This window comes from Pseudophryne corroboree, chromosome 4 (genome assembly GCF_028390025.1).
Source record: "Pseudophryne corroboree isolate aPseCor3 chromosome 4, aPseCor3.hap2, whole genome shotgun sequence".
Taxonomy (NCBI): Eukaryota; Metazoa; Chordata; class Amphibia; order Anura; family Myobatrachidae; genus Pseudophryne; species Pseudophryne corroboree.
The window spans coordinates 308654564-308675726 of NC_086447.1; the positions used below are offsets into that span (position 1 = coordinate 308654564).

The 21163-nt window shown below is 48.7% G+C and overlaps 1 protein-coding gene across 7 annotated transcripts in view; it reads right to left on the minus strand.

Moving 5' to 3' along the window:
* TBL1XR1 (TBL1X/Y related 1) overlaps positions 1-21163 on the minus strand; it is a 358018-nt gene that overhangs the window by 176745 nt on the left and 160110 nt on the right. The window lies entirely within an intron of this gene.

Consider the following 21163-nt stretch of genomic DNA (forward strand, 5'->3'; position numbering starts at 1 on the left):
TTAGGTATGAGAAGCAGAGGATGGAACACATACACCGACTGGTACATCCATGGTGTTACCAGAACGTCCACAGCTATTGCCTGAGGGTCTCTTAACCTGGCGCAATACCTGTCCCGTTTTTTGTTCAGACGGGACGCCATCATGTCCACCTTTGGTATTTCCCAACGGTTTACAATCATGTGGAAAACTTCCCGATGAAGTTTCCACTCTGCCGGGTGGAGGTCGTGCCTGCTGAGGAAGTCTGCTTCCCAGTTTCCATTCCCGGAATGAAACACTGCTGACAGTGCTATCACATGATTTTCCGCCCAGCGAAAAGTCCTTGCAGTTTTTGCCATTGCCCTCCTGCTTCTTGTGTCGCCCTGTCTATTTACGTGGGCGACTGCCGTGATGTTTTTCCCACTGGATCAATACCGGCTGACCTTGAAGCAGAGGTCTTGCTAAGCTTAGAGTATTATAAATTTACCCTTAGCTCCAGTATATTTATGTGAAGAAAAGTCTCCAGACTTGATCACACTCCCTGGAAATTTTTTCCTTGTGTGACTGCTCCCCAGCCTCTCGGGCTGGCCTCCGTGGTCACCAGCATCCAATCCTGAATGCCGAATCTGCGGCCCTCTAGAAGATGAGCACTCTGTAACCACCACAGGAGAGACACCCTTGTCCTTGGATATAGGGTTATCCGCTGATGCATCTGAAGATACGATCCGGACCATTTGTCCAGCAGATCCCACTGAAAAATTTTTGCGTGAAATCTGCCGAATGGAATTGCTTCGTAGGAAGTCACCATCTTTACCAGGACCCTTGTGCAATGATGCACTGATTTTAGGAGGTTCCTGACTAGCTCGGATAACTCCCTGGCTTTCTCTTCCGGGAGAAACACCTTTTTCTGGACTGTGTCCAGAATCATCCCTAGGCACAGCAGACTTGTCGTCGGATCAGCTGCGATTTTGGAGTATTTAGAATCCACCCGTGCTGTTGTAGCAGTATCCGAGATAGTGCTACTCCGACCTCCAACTGTTCCCTGGACTTTGCCCTTATCAGGAGATCGTCCAAGTAAGGGATAATTAAGACGCCTTTTCTTCGAAGAAGAATCATCATTTCGGCCATTACCTTGGTAAAGACCCGGGGTGCCGTGGACAATCCAAACGGCAGCGTCTGAAACTGATAGTGACAGTTCTGTACCACGAACCTGAGGTACCCTTAGTGAGAAGGGCAAATTTTGGACATGGAGGTAAGCATCCCTGATGTCTCGGGACACTATATAGTCCCCTTCTTCCTGGTTCGTTATCACTGCTCTGAGTGACTCCATCTTGATTTGAACCTTTGTAAGTGTTCAAATTTTTTTAGATTTAGAATAGGTCTCACCTAGCCTTCTGGCTTCAGTACCACAATATAATGTGGAATAATACCCCTTTTCTTGTTGTAGGAGGGGTAATTTGATTATCACCTGCTGGGAATACAGCTTGTGAATTGTTTCCCATACTGCCTCCTTGTCGGAGGGAGACCTTGGTAAACCAGACTTCAGGAGCCTGCGAAGGGGAAACGTCTCGACATTCCAATCTGTACCCCTGGGATACTACATGTAGGATCCAGGGGTCCTGTACGGTCCCAGCGTCATGCTGAGAGCTTGGCAGAAGCGGTGGAACGCTTCTGTTCCTGGGAATGGGCTGCCTGCTGCAGTCTTCTTCCCTTTCCTCTATCCCTGGGCAGATATGACTCTTATAGGGACGAAAGGACAGAGGCTGAAAAGACGGTGTCTTTTTCTGCAGAGATGTGACTTAGGGTAAAAACGGTGGATTTTCCAGCAGTTGCCGTGGCCACCAGGTCCGATGGACCGACCCCAAATAACTCCTCTTCCTTTATACGGCAATACACCTTTGTGCCGTTTGGAATCTGCATCACCTGACCACTGTCGTGTCCATAAACATCTTCTGGCAGATACGGACATCGCACTTACTCTTGATGCCAGAGTGCAAATATCCCTCTGTGCATCTCGCATATATAGAAAATGCATCCTTTAAATGCTCTATAGTCAATAAAATACTGTCCCTGTCAAGGGTATCAATATTTTTAGTCAGGGAATCCGACCAAGCCACCCCAGCTCTGCACATCCAGGCTGAGGCGATCGCTGGTCGCAGTATAACACCAGTATGTGTGTATATACTTTTTATGATATTTTCCAGCCTCCTGTCAGCTGGCTCCTTGAGGACGGCCCTATCTATAGACGGTACCGCCACTTGTTTTGATAAGCGTGTGAGCGCCTTATCCACCCTAAGGGGTGTTTCCCAACGCGCCCTAACTTCTGGCGGGAAAGGGTATACCGCCCATAATTTTCTATCGGGGGGAACCCACGCATCATCACACACTTCATTTAATTTATCTGATTCAGGAAAAACCACATGTAGTTTTTTCACACTCCACATAATACCCTCTTTTGTGGTACTTGTAGTATCAGAAATATGTAACACCTCCTTCATTGCCCTTAACGTGTGGCCCTAATAAGGAATACGTTGGTTTATTCACCGTCGACACTGGATTCAGTGTCCGTGTCTGTGTCTGTGTCGACCGACTAAAGTAAACGGGCGTTTTAAAACCCCTGACGGTGTTTCTGAGACGTCTGGACCGGTACTAATTGTTTGTCGGCCGTCTCATGTCGTCAACCGACCTTGCAGCGTGTTGACATTATCACGTAATTCCCTAAATAAGCCATCCATTCCAGTGTCGACTCCCTAGAGAGTGACATCACCATTACAGGCAATTGCTCCGCCTCCTCACCAACATCGTCCTCATACATGTCGACACACACGTACCGACACACAGCACACACACAGGGAATGCTCTGAGAGAGGACAGGACCCACTAGCCCTTTGGAGAGACAGAGGGAGAGTTTGCCAGCACACACCAAAAACGCTATAATTATATAGGGACAACCTTATATAAGTGTTTTCCCTTATAGCATCTTTTATATATTTCTAACGCCAAATTAGTGCCCCCCCTCTCTGTTTAACCCTGTTTCTGTAGTGCAGTGCAGGGGAGAGCCTGGGAGCCTTCCCTCCAGCCTTTCTGTGAGGGAAAATGGCGCTGTGTGCTGAGGAGATAGGCCCCGCCCCTTTTTCGGCGGGCTCGTCTCCCGCTCTTTAATGGATTCTGGCAGGGGTTAAATATCTCCATATAGCCCCCGGAGGCTATATGTGAGGTATTTTTAGCCAAAAAAGGTTTTCATTTGCCTCCCAGGGCGCCCCCCTCCCAGCGCCCTGCACCCTCAGTGACTGCCGTGTGAAGTGTGCTGAGAGGAAATGGCGCACAGCTGCAGTGCTGTGCGCTACCTTAAGAAGACTGAGGAGTCTTCTGCCGCCGATTCTGGACCTCTTCTCGTTTCAGCATCTGCAAGGGGGCCGGCGGCGAGGCTCCGGTGACCATCCAGGCTGTACCTGTGATCGTCCCTCTGGAGCTAATGTCCAGTAGCCAAAGAAGCCAATCCATCCTGCACGCAGGTGAGTTCACTTCTTCTCCCCTAAGTCCCTCGTTGCAGTGATCCTGTTGCCAGCAGGACTCACTGTAAAATAAAAAACCTAAGCTAAACTTTTCTAAGCAGCTCTTTAGGAGAGCCACCTAGATTGCACCCTTCTCGGCCGGGCACAAAAATCTAACTGAGGCTTGGAGGAGGGTCATAGGGGGAGGAGCCAGTGCACACCACCTGATCCTAAAGCTTTACTTTTTGTGCCCTGTCTCCTGCGGAGCCGCTATTCCCCATGGTCCTTTCAGGAACCCCAGCATCCACTAGGACGATAGAGAAAACCCTTTTCTGGTCTGTATCCAGAATCATGCCTAAGAAAGGCAAACGGGTCGTCGGAACCAACTGTGACTTCGGAATATTGAGAATCCAGCCGTGCTGCTGCAACACCCTCAGGAAAGCGATACGCTGTTCAGCAACTGCTCTCTTGATCTCGCTTTTATGAGGAGATCGTCCAAGTACAGGATAATTGTGACACCCTGCTTGCGCAGAAGCACCATCATTTCCGCCATTACCTTGGTCAAAATCCTCGGGGCCGTGGAAAGCCCAAACGTCAACGTCTGAAATTGGTAATGACAATCCTGTACAGCAAATCTCAGGAACGCCTGATGAGGCGGATATATGGGGACATGAAGGTATGCATCCTTTATGTCCAGGGACACCATATAATCCCCCCTTTCCAGGCTGGCTATGACTGCCCTGAGCGATTCCATCTTGAACTTGAACCTTTTTAAGAATAGGTTTAAGGATTTTAAATTTAAAATGGGTCTGACCGAACCGTCCGGTTTCGGGACCACAAACAGGGTTGAGTAATACCCCATAACCCTGCTGAAGCAGGGGAACCTTGACCACCACTTGTTGAAGAAACAATCTTTGAATTGCATTTAAAACAATCTCCCTCTCTGGGGAAGAAGCCGGTAGGGCCGATTTGAAAAACCAGCGAGGAGGCACCTCTTCGAATTCCAGCTTGTAACACTGGGAAACAATTTCTATTGCCCAGGGATCTACCTGTGAGTGAACCCAGACGTGGCTGAAAAGTCAAAGACGTGCCCCCACTGGGGCGGACTCCCACAGCGGAGCCCCAGCGTCATGCGGTGGATTTTGTAGAGGCCGGGTAGGACTTCTGCTCCTGGGAACTAGCTGTAGTTGGCAGCTTTTTCCCCCTGCCCTTACCTCTGGCAAGAAAGGAAGATCCCCGTACTCTCTTGGGTTTATGCGATCAAAAGGACTGCATCTGATAATGTGGCGTTTTCTTAGGTTGTGAGGAAACATAAGGCAAAAAATAAGAATTTACTTACCGATAATTCTATTTCTCGTAGTCCGTAGTGGATGCTGTGAACTCCGTAAGGACCATGGGGAATAGCGGCTCCGCAGGAGACTGGGCACAAAAGTAAAGCTTTAGGACTACCTGGTGTGCACTGGCTCCTCCCCCCATGACCCCCCTCCAAGCCTCAGTTAGGATACTGTGCCCGGACGAGCGTACACAATAAGGAAGGATTTTGAATCCCGGGTAAGACTCATACCAGCCACACCAATCACACCGTATAACCTGTGATCTGAACCCAGTTAACCGCATGATAACAGAGGAGCCTCTGGAAAGATGGCTCACAACAATAATAACCCGATTTTTGTAACAATAACTATGTACAAGTATTGCAGACAATCCGCACTTGGGATGGGCGCCCAGCATCCACTACGGACTACGAGAAATAGAATTATCGGTAAGTAAATTCTTATTTTCTCTGACGTCCTAGTGGATGCTGGGAACTCCGTAAGGACCATGGGGATTATACCAAAGCTCCCAAACGGGCGGGAGAGTGCGGATGACTCTGCAGCACCGAATGAGAGAACTCCAGGTCCTCCTCAGCCAGGGTATCAAATTTGTAGAATTTAGCAAACGTGTTTGCCCCTGACCAAGTAGCTGCTCGGCAAAGTTGTAACGCCGAGACCCCTCGGGCAGCCGCCCAAGATGAGCCCACCTTCCTTGTGGAATGGGCTTTTACAGATTTTGGCTGTGGCAGGCCTGCCACAGAATGTGCAAGCTGAATTGTACTACAAATCCAACGAGCAATAGTCTGCTTAGAAGCAGGAGCACCCAGCTTGTTGGGTGCATACAGGATAAACAGCGAGTCAGATTTCCTGACTCCAGCCGTCCTGGAAACATATTTTCAGGGCCCTGACTACGTCCAGCAACTTGGAGTCCTCCAAGTCCCTAGTAGCCGCAGGTACCACAATAGGCTGGTTCAGGTGAAACGCTGAAACCACCTTAGGGAGAAATTGAGGACGAGTCCTCAATTCTGCCCTGTCCGTATGAAAAATTAGGTAAGGGCTTTTATAGGATAAAGTCGCCAATTCTGAGACACGCCTGGCTGAAGCCAGGGCCAACAGCATTACCACTTTCCATGTGAGATATTTTAAGTCCACAGTGGTGAGTGGTTCAAACCAATGTGATTTTAGGAACCCCAAAACTACATTGAGATCCCAAGGTGCCACTGGAGGCACAAAAGGAGGCTGTATATGCAGTACCCCCTTGACAAACGTCTGAACTTCAGGAACTGAAGCCAGTTCTTTCTGGAAGAAAATCGACAGGGCCGAAAATTGAACCTTAATGGACCCTAATTTTAGGCCCATAGACAGTCCTGTTTGCAGGAAATGCAGGAACCGACCCAGTTGAAATTCCTCTGTAGGGGCCTTCCTGGCCTCGCACCACGCAACATATTTACGCCAAATACGGTGATAATGTTGTGCGGTTACATCCTTCCTGGCTTTGATCAGGGTAGGGATGACTTCATCCGGAATGCCTTTTTCCTTCAGGATCCGGCGTTCAACCGCCATGCCGTCAAACGCAGCCGCGGTAAGTCTTGGAACAGACAGGGTCCCTGCTGGAGCAGATCCCTTCTTAGAGGTAGAGGCCACGGGTCCTCTGTGAGCATCTCTTGAAGTTCCGGGTACCAAGTCCTTCTTGGCCAATCCGGAGCCACGAGTATAGTCCTTACTCCTCTCCTTCTTATGATTCTCAGTACCTTGGGTATGAGAGGCAGAGGAGGGAACACATACACTGACTGGTACACCCACGGTGTTACCAGAGCGTCCACAGCTATTGCCTGAGGGTCCCTTGACCTGGCGCAATACCTGTCTAGTTTTATGTTGTGGCGGGACGCCATCATGTCCACCTTTGGTTTTTCCCAACGGTTCACAATCATGTGGAAGACTTCTGGGTGAAGTCCCCACTCTCCCGGGTGGAGGTCGTGTCTGCTGAGGAAGTCTGCTTCCCAGTTGTCCACTCCCGGAATGAACACTGCTGACAGTGCTATCACGTGATTTTCCGCCCAGCGAAGAATCCTTGCAGCTTCTGCCATTGCCCTCCTGCTTCTTGTGCCGCCCTGTCTGTTTACGTGGGCGACTGCCGTGATGTTGTCTGACTGGATCAGCACCGGCTGACCTTGAAGCAGAGGTCTTGCTAGGCTTAGAGCATTGTAGATGGCCCTTAGCTCCAGGATATTTATGTGAAGTGATGTCTCCAGGCTTGACCACAAGCCCTGGAAATTTCTTCCCTGTGTGACTGCTCCCCAGCCTCTCAGGCTGGCATCCGTGGTGACCAGGACCCAGTCCTGAATGCCGAATCTGCGGCCCTCTAGAAGATGAGCACTCTGCAACCACCACAGGAGAGACACCCTTGTCCTTGGTGACAAGATTATCCGCTGATGCATCTGAAGATGCGACCCGGACCATTTGTCTAGCAGATCCCACTGGAAGGTTCTTGCGTGGAATCTGCCGAATGGGATTGCTTCGTAAGAAGCCACCATCTTTCCCAGGACCCTTGTGCATTGATGCACTGAGACTTGGCATGGTTTTAGGAGATTTCTGACTAGCTCGGATAACTCCCTGGCTTTCTCCTCCGGGAGAAACACCTTTTTCTGGACTGTGTCCAGGATCATCCCTAGGAATAGAAGGCGTGTCGTCGGGATCAGCTGCGATTTTGGAATATTGAGAATCCAACCGTGCTGCCGCAGCACTATCTGAGATAGTGCTACCCTGACTTCCAACTGTTCCCTGGATCTTGCCCTTATCAGGAGATCGTCCAAGTAAGGGATAACTAAAACTCCCTTCTTTCGAAGGAGTATCATCATTTCGGCCATTACCTTGGTAAAGACCCGGGGTGCCGTGGACAATCCAAACGGCAGCGTCTGAAACTGATAGTGACAGTTCTGTACCACAAACCTGAGGTACCCTTGGTGAGAAGGGTAAATTGGGACATGTAGGTAAGCATCTTTGATGTCCAGAGAGACCATATAGTCCCCTTCTTCCAGGTTTGCAATCACTGCTCTGAGTGACTCCATCTTGAATTTGAACCTGTGTATGTAAGTGTTCAAGGATTTTAGATTTAAAATTGGTCTCACCGAGCCGTCCGGCTTCGGTACCACAAATAGTGTGGAATAGTACCCCTTTCCCTGTTGCAGGAGGGGTACCTTGATTATCACCTGCTGGGAATACAGCTTGTGAATGGCTTGCAATACTGCCTCCCTGTCTGAGGGAGACGTCGGTAAAGCAGACTTTAGGAAACGGCGAGGGGGAGACGTCTCGAATTCCAATTTGTACCCCTGAGATACCACCTGAAGGATCCAGGGGTCCACTTGCGAGTGGGCCCACTGCGCACTGAACTTCTTGAGACGGGCCCCCACCGTGCCTGAGTCCGCTTGTAAAGCCCCAGCGTCATGCTGAGGACTTTGCGGAGGCGGGAGAGGGCTTTTGTTCCTGGGAACTGGCTGTTTGCTGCAGCCTTTTTCCTCTCCCTCTGCCACAGGGCAGAAATGAGGCGCCTTTTGCCCGCTTGCCCTTATGGGGCCGAAAGGACTGCGCCTGATAATACGGCGTCTTCTTAGGTTGAGAAGCTACCTGGGGTAAAAATGTGGATTTTCCAGCAGTTGCCGTGGCTACCAGGTCTGATAGACCTACCCCAAATAACTCCTCCCCCTTATAAGGCAATACTTCCATGTGCCTTTTAGAATCCGCATCACCTGACCACTGCCGCGTCCATAAACCTCTTCTTGCAGAAATGGACAGCGCGCTAACTCTTGATGCCAGTCAGCAAATATCCCTCTGTGCATCACGCATATATAAAAATGCATCTTTCAAATGCTCTATAGTCAGTAATATACTGTCCCTATCTAGGGTATCAATATTTTCAGTCAGGGAATCCGACCACGCCACGCCCGCACTGCACATCCAGGCTGAGGCGATTGCTGGTCGCAGTATAACACCCGTGTGAGTGTATATACATTTTAGGATATTCTCCTGCTTTCTATCGGCAGGTTCCTTTAGGGCGGCCGTATCAGGAGAGGGTAGTGCTACCTGTTTAGACAAGCGTGTGAGCGCTTTATCCACCCTAGAGGGTGTTTCCCAACGTGCCCTATCCTCTGGCGGGAAAGGGTATGATGCCAATAACCTTTTAGGAATTATCAGTTTTTTATCGGGGGAAACCCACGCCTCATCACACACTTCATTTAATTCCTTGGATACAGGAAAAACTACAGGCAGTTTTTTCTCACCAAACATAATACCCTTTTTAGTGGTACTTGTATTATCAGAGATATGCAATACATTTTTCATTGCTTTAATCATGTAACGTGTGGCCCTACTGGAAGTCATGTTTGTCTCATCATCGACACTGGAGTCAGTATCCGTGTCTGTGTCTGCCATTTGAGGTAACGGGGCGTTTTAAAGCCCCTGATGGCGTTTGAGACCCCTGGACAGGCACAAGCTGAGTAGCCGGCTGTCTCATGTCGTCAACTGTCTTTCGTAAAGAACTGACACTGTCACGCAATTCCTTCCATAAGCTCAGCCACTCAGGTGTCGACTCCCTAGGGGGTGACAACTCTATAATAGGCAATTGCTCCGCCTCCATCTCATTTTCCTCCTCAAACATGTCGACACAATCGTACCGACACACCGCACACACACAGGGAATGCTCTGATAGAGGACAGGACCCCACTAGCCCTTTGGGGAGACAGAGGGAGAGTATGCCAGCACACACCAGAGCGCTATATATAGACAGGAATACCACTATAAAACGTGCTTTTCCCTTTATAGCTGCTGTTATTATTAGAACTGCGCCAAATTAGTGCCCCCCTCTCTTTTTTACCCTTTTCTGTAGTGCAGGACTGCAGGGGAGAGTCAGGGAGACGTCCTTCCAGCGGAGCTGTGATGGAAAATGGCGCCAGTGTGCTGAGGAGATAGGCTCCGCCCCCTTCTCGGCGGCCTTTTCTCCCGCTTTTTGGTGAGTTCTGGCAGGGGTTAAAATACATCCATATAGCCCTGGGGGTTATATGTGTATTTTCGCCAGCCAAAGTGTTTACATTGCTGCTCAGGGCGCCCCCCCCCTAGCGCCCTGCACCCTCAGTGACCGAAGTGTGAAGTGTGCCTGAGTAACAATGGCGCACAGCTGCAGATTGATGTCTTCTGCCGCCGATTTTTCCGGACCTCTTCTTGCTTCTGGCTCTGTAAGGGGGCCGGCGGCGCGGCTCTGGGACCGGACTCCGAGGCTGGGCCTGTGTTCGGTCCCTCTGGAGCTAATGGTGTCCAGTAGCCTAAGAAGCCCAAGCTGGCTGCAAGCAGGCAGGTTCGCTTCTTCTCCCCTTAGTCCCTCGATGCAGTGAGCCTGTTGCCAGCAGGTCTCACTGAAAATAAAAAACCTAAAACTAAACTTTCACTAAGAAGCTCAGGAGAGCCCCTAGTGTGCACCCTTCTCGGCCGGGCACAAAAATCTAACTGAGGCTTGGAGGGGGGTCATGGGGGGGAGGAGCCAGTGCACACCAGGTAGTCCTAAAGCTTTACTTTTGTGCCCAGTCTCCTGCGGAGCCGCTATTCCCCATGGTCCTTACGGAGTTCCCAGCATCCACTAGGACGTCAGAGAAAAGTTGATTTACCTGCAGTAGCTGTGGAAACCAGGTCCTTGAGACCTTCCCCAAACAATTCCTCACCCTTGTAAGGCAAAACCTCCATATGCCTCTTCGAGTCGGCATCACCCGTCCATTGTCGGGTTCATAGGGCTCGTCTAGCAGAAAATCGCCATAGCGTTGGCTCTGGACCCCAGTAGGCCAACGTCTCTGAGCATCTCTCATATATAGGACAGCATCCTTAATATGACCCAGGGTCAATAAAATGGTTTCCTTATCCAGCGTATCTATATCAGCAGATAAGGTATCTGTCCACGCTGCTACAGCGCTACAAACCCAAGCCGACGCTATCGCCGGTCTGAGTAATGTACCAGTATGTGTGTAAATTGACTTTAAGGTAGTCTCCTGCCTGCGATCAGCAGGATCCTTGAGGGTTGCGGTATCTTGAGATGACACGCTTATCCAAAAAGGTAGCGCTGCCAACGCTTTGTCCACCCTTGGGGAGGATTCCCACCGTATCCGGTCCTTAGCCGGGAAAGGATACGCCATAAGAATACTTTTGGGAATCTGCAGTTTTTTGTCCGGAGATTACCAAGCCTTTTCAAATAACTCGTTCAGCTCATGAGATGGGGGAAAAGTTACCTCAGGTTTCTTTTCCTTATACATGCGCACCCACGTGTCAGGGACCGAGAGGTTATCTGTGATATGCAACACCTCTTTTATTGCAATAATCATATAATATATACTTTTAGCCAATTTTGGCTGCAACTTCGCAGCATCATAGTCGACACTGGAGTCAGAATCCGTGTCGGTATCCGTGTCTACAACCTGGGATAGTGGGCGCTTTTGAGACCCAGAAGGCCCATGCGACATAGTAAAAGGCAGGGCTAGACTCCCTGTACATTCCCTGGACTCTGCTTTGTACAACCTCTTGTGTAATAAATTCACATTTGCATTTAAAACATTCCACATATCCACCCAGTCAGGTGTCGGCGTTGCAGACGGAGACACCACACTCATTTGCTCCACCTCCTCCCTAGAAGAGCCTTCCGCTTCAGACATGCCGACACACGCATACAGACACCCCACACACACAGGGGATCTCTAATCTGGAGACAGTTCCCCCACAAGGCCCTTAGGAGAGACAGAGAGAGAGTATGCCAGCACACACCCAGCGCTAATAACTTTGGAAAACAAAATTCCTAGATAGATAGAGAGATAGCTCTTTCTATCTATCTATCTTGATTGCGCCAAATTGTGTGCCCCCCCCCTTCTTTAAACCCCTTTGTAAAGGACTTCCGGTTCCAGCTTCATGGAGACCTGAGCTCCATTCTGAGCTCCGTCCCCCGCTCCTCTTCAGACACTTTTAATTAGGCTTTTAAAGCCTCGTTTGGCGCCCGGAGCTCTCCCGCAGTGACCTTACACTCCCCGCAGCCGACATGGACCGCTTTTTAGCGCCGCTGACGCCGCAGCCCCAGACGGACCAGCAGCAGTAGCAGCCGCAGCCTCCACGCCAGGAGAAGCGGCGGGCTGCAGGGACCACGCAGGCAGACTCTGCAGTGGAGAGTGCACCCCCCCTGCATAAGAAAACCGCGGCCGAAGGACCTGGGGGACACGTGAGTGCAGGCTGCGATGCCCCTGTGACTTACTCAGAGGTGGTGGCGGCCATTACAGCTACCATGACCCCCCTTCTATCCAAAGCAGTGGCTGATATTACCAGCCAGCTGCAACATCTGACCCACAGGGTTTCTAACACAGAGCAGCAGATCAATATAGCCTCCCATGATATAGGGGATTTGCAACACACCGTGAAGCACCTCACTAACGATTCCTACCAGCTGTGGAACAAGATAGACGATATTGAGAACAGATCGCGTCGAAACAATATTAGGCTGGTCGGCCTCCCTGAATCTATCAAGGGGCCCGCTTTGGCCCATTTTGTCCGCAAAACTCTACCCTCGCTTTTAGGCATAGAAGCGGTTTGCCAGGACATGGTAATAGAGAGGGTCCATAGGGTGGGAACGACTCCAACCCCTAACAGGCCGAGACCCCGCGTTACCCTGTTCCGCTGCTTAAATTACCTACACAAAATGGAGATATGGTCGGCCTCTCGCAAAGCAAAATCTTTGTCATGGGAAGGACATAAGCTTCATATTTTTCAAGACTACTCCGCTGAATTGTCACGAGCCAGGAAATCTTTTCCCGTTTGCTCTCAATTAGTCGCTGAAGGGCGCAAATTTGGCCTGCTATATCCTGCCAGGCTTCGCATTTATGACGGGTCTTCATTTAAGGACTTTTCTACCCCGCCTGACGCTTTGGCTTACCTCCAGGAGCTGTCCCAGGCCAAAGATGCAGACATCTCTGATTCAACTAAATGAAGGACTGTGCTCCATGTTCTAAATTGTCTCATTAAGTTCTCTCTGTTTTGCATGATTTCATGTATGTTCCGTGATTTCTGAGTTTACACCGCTACCTTTTGTTTTCACATTTAGTGGCTCATTCTCTCTAAACTACATGATATTTTATTGTTCTTATGTGTGGCGCACTGCCGGGACCTACGGGCCCCAGTTTTACAGTTTTACAGCTATACGTTAATATTTTGCTGCACTTTGAGGATCGGGGGGCGGACACGCCCCTCCGTGCTGGAGGTTTATCCTTTTTGTTATGATACTTTATGTGCTTTTGCTTGGAAGTCTGGCATCAAATGCTAGCGTTTGTATGCCTCTTTTCATTTGTGTTCCCTACCTCCCCTCCCGTACACTCCTCCCCTCCCTCACTGACTGGTACCCTCCTCCAACTCCTGTGGGCGCTGTCCTACCCTATATAACTTGGCCAAAATGTATGATATCCTTTGACATCGCTATACTAAAAGTTCCCCTTTTTGTCTTTTTATGCTTTAAACTGCTGTTCCTTTTTTTCCCCCGTTTCCTGCAGGGATGCCTAGTCTACGCTACGCAACCTGGAACGCTGGAGGTATCAACTCTCCGGCGAAACGCAGGAAAATTTTGATTTTCTTACAAAAGTCTGGCGTGGACGTGGCATTCCTCTCCAGGAAACTCATCTGACTACCTCTGAATCTGCAAAACTGGGAATGCTGGGCTGGTCTGTATTGGCATCCTCTTCCTACAGCTCCAAGGCAAGAGGAGTAGTTATCCTGGTAAAACGCACTCTGGCTCATGAGGTTCACAGTGTTGTTACTGACGATACTGGTAGATATGTGGTGGTTTCGGTGGATATACTAGGCAAAAAGCTCACGCTGGCAAACGTATATATCCCCCCTCCCTATTCTAAGTCATACTTCCAGTGCTTGATTACCCTTCTAACCCCCTTCATGGGTGACAATTTGATTATTGGTGGGGATTTTAACCTGATCTCTTCCTCCATACTGGACAGATCAAACACCCGTGAGACCCCCCCCTCCACTCCCTAAGGTTGGCATCCCCCTCTTCACCTCCACCCTACAGGTTATAGACCTGTGGAGAGCCCTGTACCCAACAGAAAGAGAATACACCTGTCTCTCGGCGGCGCACGGCTCTCTCTCTCGCATCGACTATTTCTTCATCTCTCATGCTCTTTTCCCTCAGGTCACGGACTGCTCTATTGCCCCCATCTCACTGTCAGACCACGCTATGATTTCATTGACTATCCACTTTCCAGATGACAGGGACACGACTAGGTTATGGAAATTCCCAACTAGATTTTGTCGCTCTGCTACTTTCAAGTCCTTCTTGGAGGCTGCTTGGGACGACTATTGCACTACCAATTCTGAACACCTCCAGACGAATCCCTTTCTGTTTTGGATGTCGGCGAAAGCCATACTCAGAGGGGCGATTATGTCCTTCACCGCAGCTTCCAACAAGAATTTCTCAAAGCAGTATCTGACGCTCCAGAACGCTCTCACTGTGGCCTTTCAGGCGTACAAACATGCACCTTCACCAGCCACTAAGCAAACATATCTGCTTACTAAAACCCACTTTGACGAACACATCTCCGAAATGGGAAATAAATAATAATAATAATTTTATTTATATAGCGCTCTTTCTCCAACAGGACTCAAGGCGCTTTACAGACATCAAAAACAATACACATGATACAGAGGATTTGAGTAATACAACAATAGACAAGCAACACAGACATAAAAGAAAAACCTTAAGCCCACAGAAAGCATAACGCAGGATTGGTGCAGGTATTTTGGGTAATGACTTCCAAGGGTTGTGTATTCCACCCTCATAGGTACCAAGTGCAGCAGCCATTTTACCTTTTTTCTGTCCACTACAAGTTCCACAAATTCGGGAACAAATCTGGCCGCTTACTCTCCAACTTGCTTTGTGACACATTTTCACCTGCAGTGGTTCACCCTCTCCGCACACAACAAGGCACACTGACTTCCACAAACAAGCAGATTGCACATATCATGCAGTCTTACTTTTCCCAATTATACTCATCCACCCTTCCAAACACCCCGCAGCCACCTTCGCCTGCTTTACATTCCCCGACACCCTGCTCTCAACCACCATACCCTCCCCCTACCCCCGCTGACAATTCCTCCAACACTCCTCTCTTTTGGGAAGCCCTACCTTACCCCTGCTCTTACAGATGATATGGCCTCTCAACTGCTATCCCCGATCACTATCACTGAAGTCCGGTCAGCGATCAAACAATTAAAACCCAATAAGGCCCCAGGTCCTGACGGCTATAGTGGAGAGTTCTATAGACTCTATAGACTCTCCCATAAATTCGACTCCATTCTGGTAGACATTTTCAACTCCTTATTGCTAGCTAAGACCCCCCCACCCCACTTGAATTCGGCACTCCTCAAATTGCTCTCTAAACCAGGCAGAGATTTATCCCTTCCAGGCTCCTATCGACCAATATCTTTGTTAAACTTAGATTACAAGTTATTCACCAAGATACTGGCCGTTCGTCTGAAACTCATACTCCCCCACATTGTCCACCCCGATCAGACAGGCTTTATTGCAGGTAGACACTCTGTGGTCAACGTGAGAAGGGTGTTAGCGGCCATGCATTCCTGCCACGGTAACATGTCTTCTTCAGGATATGCCATCATATCCTTAGACGCGGAAAAGGCCTTCGACCTCGTCGAATGGCCACACCTTTACGCAACCATGACACGATTTAAATTCCCTGATGCGTTTATTAAGGCTATCCGTGCAATATATTCATCCCCGGCCACTCAAATTTCTTGCAACGGTTTCCTTTCCGACCCCTTCTATATAGAAAATGGCACTAGACAGGGCTGCCCTCTCTCCCCACTCCTTTTTGCCATCGCTCTAGAACCTCTTGCAGTGGCTCTTAGGCTTTCCCCTTCCTTTACTGGCATCTCCATCGGCAACACTGAGCTTAAAGTCGCCCTGTTCGCTGACGACATGTTATTATTTGTCTCGAACCCTCTCACGTCAGTCCCGGAAATCCTGCGTTTGATTTCGGACTTTGGTGAAAAGGCTGGCTATAAGATCAATGTCACAAAATCAGAATTGCTGCCTATATACGTCCCCCCTTCCACACTATCTTCTCTTACCCAGGCTTCACCCTTCACGATCACTCAGTCTCACTTTAAATACCTAGGAGCTAATATTACACGTGATATTTCGCGTACCTACGAGATTCATTTCTCCCCGGCCATTAAGGCCGTGCTTTCTAAACTAGAGGGTTGGGCTACCCTACCGCTCTCATTGCTAGGAAGGATTGCAGTTCTTAAATCTGTAATATTTCCCAAAATCTTTTATATTATGCAGTCTCTTCAATTCAGCCTCAGAGAAGCGGATGGCTCTACATTACGCAAGGCTATGACTCGATTTATATGGCACGGGAAGAAACCAAAAGTGGCCTTTGCCAAACTAGTAATGGACAAATCAATGGGTGGACTGGGAGTCCCGGACTTTCTTTCTTACTCTCTTACAATCTTTCTCCGATATGCTGCTGACTGGCTCTTAGGAAAAAGCACGTATACTGACTTGGCTCTAGATACTGACGCTTTTCGATCTTATTCCCCATGCGCCCTTCTACACACCAAAAAAGCTGACATACCTCCATCAATACTGAAACATCCTTTATTTCGAGACACTTACTTTAGTTGGGTGAAATTACATAGAAAACTCAAATCTGACCACACTGTTTCTTCTTATGTACCCCTCTGGGGAAACCCTGCTTTTCCTCCTTCCCTTCACAATGCTCTTTTTGTCCGATGGCGGGAGAGGGGGCTGTGCGCTGCTTCACAAGTATTTGACCCGGGTGGCCATATCGCCCAATTTGCAACACTAAGAGACAGGTACTCTATTCCATCCTCCCACTTCTATATGTATCTACAAGTGAGACACTATCTCCATTCATTGCGCCTCGACTCTATCCTCTCATCTCCTTCTTCCCCACTAGCTAAGATTCTAAAGCACTGGGAATCCCATCCCTACAAATTAAAGCAAATTTACTCACTCATTGTAAATATCCCATCCAAGCCATTAATTTCCAGACTGGTTGCCTCCTGGCAAGCAAACATTCCAAGCGTGACCTCCTGTGACCTCCTCTTAGACCACCATCACCGGACCATGTCAATCCTTAGTTCTGCATACCTACAGGAGGTACATATAAAATCCATCCATAGGGCATACTTACCTCCTTATGAACAGATACCCATTGATCCTGCATTCCCTAATAGGTGCCCTAAATGCAAAGGAGCTAGAGCCACTTTCTACCACTGCCTTTGGAGCTGTACTAGGATCCAACGCTTTTGGAATAAACTATTTGTATTCATAAATACCCATTTCCATACGGCATTGAGACCGGACCCGTTGGCCTGTCTTTGCATTAATTTTTCTACCTGGAGATCGGAGAGAGGGATTAACCTACTTTTCCCCATGCTGACCATGTTGTTTACCATATCCAAAAAAGCAATTCTGAAACATTGGGGTATATGCAATTGCGGTCGAATTCCCGAAATTGTCGAATTTCGGGTCATTTTCGACCAAAAAAAAAAAAAAAAAATCGCCTATGCAATTCAGTGCTTTCCGACCAAAAAACGGACTTTCAAAATTCGACTTTTTGAAATTCGAATTTTTGCAAATTCGACTTTTCTGCAATGATACAAGTGCTGCAATTCGACCAAAGCATATTCAATTCAAGTTTGGAAATTCGACAGCAGTGCTTTTAGACAGCAAATTCGTCATTTTCAATCCGCCACACTTTGGAGGGTGAAAACAAATAAAAAAATTTTAAACATGTTTTTTTTTGTGTTTTTTTTTTGGGGAATAGCAGATCTATTTATATTAGAAGGGATTAGGTACTTTTTTTTTTTTTTTTTTTGGAGGCACAAATATTATTTATATATTTTTTAAAATATTATTATTATTTTTTTATTTTTTTTTAATGCTGGAACGGTGAAATAAAAAAAAAATGGCGTGGGGTCCCCCCTCCAAAGCATAACCAGCCTCGGGCTCTTCGAGCTGGTCCTGGTTCTAAAAATGCGGGGGAAAAATTGACAGGGGATCCCCCGTATTTTTAAAACCAGCACCGGGCTCTGCGCCTGGTGCTGGTGCCAAAAATACGGGGGACAAAAAGAGTAGGGGTCCCCCGTATTTTTAACACCAGCATCGGGCTCCACTAGCTGGACAGATAATGCCACAGCCGGGGGTCACTTTTATGCCGTGCCCTGCGGCCGTGGCATTAAATATCCAACTAGTCACCCCTGGCCGGGGTACCCTGGGGGAGTGGGGACCCCTTCAATCAAGGGGTCCCCCCCCAGCCACCCAAGGGCCAGGGGTGAAGCCCGAGGCTGTCCCCCCCCATCCAATGGGCTGCGGGTGGGGGGGCTGATAGCCTTTTGTGATAATAAAAAGATATTGTTTTTTCCAGTAGTACTACAAGTCCCAGCAAGCCTCCCCCGCAAGCTGGTACTTGGAGAACCACAAGTACCAGCATGCGGGAGAAAAACGGGCCCGCTGGTACCTGTAGTACTACTGGGGAAAAAATACCCAAATAAAAACAGGACACACACACCGTCGACAGTAAAACTTTATTTCATACGTCGACACACACATACTTACCTATGTTCACACGCCGACATCGGTCCTCTTCTCCATGTAGAATCCACGGATACCTGAAAAGAAAAGATCAATATACTCACCTCAGCCATGGTCCAGAGATAAATCCACGTACTTGGCAAAAAAACAAACCGAACACCCGCTCCATGCCGGACTGAAAGGGGTCCCATGCTGACACATGGGACACCTTTCCACGAATGAGACCTGTCAGTGACAGCTGTCACAGAAAGGTCTCTAAGCCAATCAGGAAGCGCAACTTCGTTGCGCTCACCTGATTGGCTGTGCGCTGTCTGTACTGTGACAGCACATCGCAAAGCCGCTCCATTACTTTCAATGGTGGGAACTTAGCGGCTAGCGGTAAGGTCACCCGCCGGTCAGCGGCTGACCGGCGGGTGACCCCACCGCTACCCGCAAAGTTCCCACCATTGAAAGTAATGGAGCGGCTTTGCGATGTGCTGTCACAGTACAGACAGCGCACAGCCAATCAGGTGAGCGCCACGGAAGTAGCGCTTCCTGATTGGCTGAAGGGACTTCAGTGACAGGAGTCACGTGATGTCCCGGCATTCGGGAGAAAGGGGTCTGATGTGAAAGCATTGGACCCCTTTCTAGTCCGGTATGGAGCGGGTATTTGCGTTTTCTTTTTTTTTTACAAGTACGTGGATTTATCTCTCTGGACGTGGATTTATCTCTGGACGCTGGAAGGTGAGTATCATTTTTTCACAGGTACCCTCGGATCGTCGGAGACCGTGGCAGTCGGCGTGTCAACATAGGTAAGTATGTGTGTGTCGGTAGTGTGTAATAAAGTTTTACTATCAAGGTGTGTGTGTACTGTTTTTATTTGGGTATTTTTTTCCCAGTAGTACTACAGGTACCAGCGGGCCCGTTTTTCTCCCGCATGCTGGTACTTGTGGTTCTCCAAGTACCAGCTTGCGGGGGAGGCTTGCTGGGACTTGTAGTACTACTGGAAAAAACAATATATCTTTTTATTATCACAAAAGGCTATCAGCCCCCCCATCCGCAGCCCATTGGATGGGGGGGGGACAGCCTCGGGCTTCACCCCTGGCCCTTGGGTGGCTGGGGGGGGGGGGACCCCTTGATTGAAGGGGTCCCCACTCCCCCCAGGGTACCCCGGCCAGGGGTGACTAGTTGGACATTTAATGCCACGGCCGCAGGGCACGGCATAAAAGTGACCCCCGGCTGTGGCATTATCTGTCCAGCTAGTGGAGCCCGATGCTGGTGTTAAAAATACGGGGGACCCCTACTCTTTTTGTCCCCCGTATTTTTGGCACCAGCACCAGGCGCAGAGCCCGGTGCTGGTTTTAAAAATACGGGGGATCCCTGGCCAATTTTTCCCCGGATTTTTAGAACCAGGACCAGCTCGATGAGCCCGAGGCTGGTTATGCTTTGGAGGGGGGACCCCACGCCATTTTTTTTTCCGGGTTTTTCCCGTTTTTTAAAATCGCGGCAAAATCCGCCAAATCGGCCGATTTTCGCCCGCGACTCTGGCGAATCCGTTTTTCATTGAATATGGTGAATTCCGGAAGCCACCTTCCGGAATTCACCTGGCGAATTTAGTCGAATTAAAAAACGGCGAAAAATTGCCGCGATTCGCCGTGAATTGCATATACCCCATTGGGTTGTTAGATCGACCCCCTCCCTAGCTGAAGTTCTAAAAACTATGTTACAATATTTGCATTTTGATTGTAGGTCCACTCTCCTTACGGGTCCCCCTGACCTTGCCAGGTTCTACAAAAAATGGGGCCCCTATATGGCTACTCTAGACCAGACCACCCAATCCGCGATAATTGCAACCTTTGAAAATTCTCAGTGGACAATGTCCAGATAATCTGGCTTCCCTCTTCTTCTACTCCTATCCTCCTCTTTATCTCCTCGTCAATCTTCTAGATGTCATCTTCTCTCTTGTCTTTTCATATCTTCTACATGCCTAGCTTGTTATTATTTTTATTAATGTAATATTACATCAGTTTAGTTACAATAACTTAATTGGGAACTATGTATTAATGATGTATGGTTGTATGTTCATGACCCCACCCTAATGTGGCGTTTCTGCCTTTGATGGGCCGACAGCGCTCTGATCTTTCACCCCCCCTTGTTTGACTGTATTTTCTTATTACATATTGCGGTTTGGCTTAGATATACTTGTATTGATCCACTTTTCATACGTTCCCTATGTTCTAAGGTTCGTCACATTATGATGCTGATGTCATATTGTCAAACGCATATGTCTTATATATTTCTTATATATGAAAAACCTCAATAAAAAAAATCAGTTATTTAAAAAAAAAAAAACCCTTTGTCACCGTGTTCAGCAGGGGAGAGTCCGGGGAGCCAGCTTCTCAGCGTGTGCTGTGGAGAAAAATGGCGCTGGTGAGTGCTGAGGATCAAGCTCCGCACCCTCAGCGGCGGGCTTCGGTCCCACTCGAATCCATTCAAAAACTGGCAGAGGATACCCATATACAGCCCACAGAGCCATTATATCTAGTTTTACCAGTCCCAGAGGTGTAAATTGCTGCCCAGGGTGGCCCCCCTGCACCCTGTACCCTTACAGTGCCTGCCGTGTGTTTTGTGTGGGAGCAATGGCGCGCATCGTTACCGCTGCGCGTTACCTCAGTGAAGATCTGAAGTCTTCTGCCGCCTCTGAAGTCTTCTTATCTTCTTATACTCACCCGGCTTCTATCTT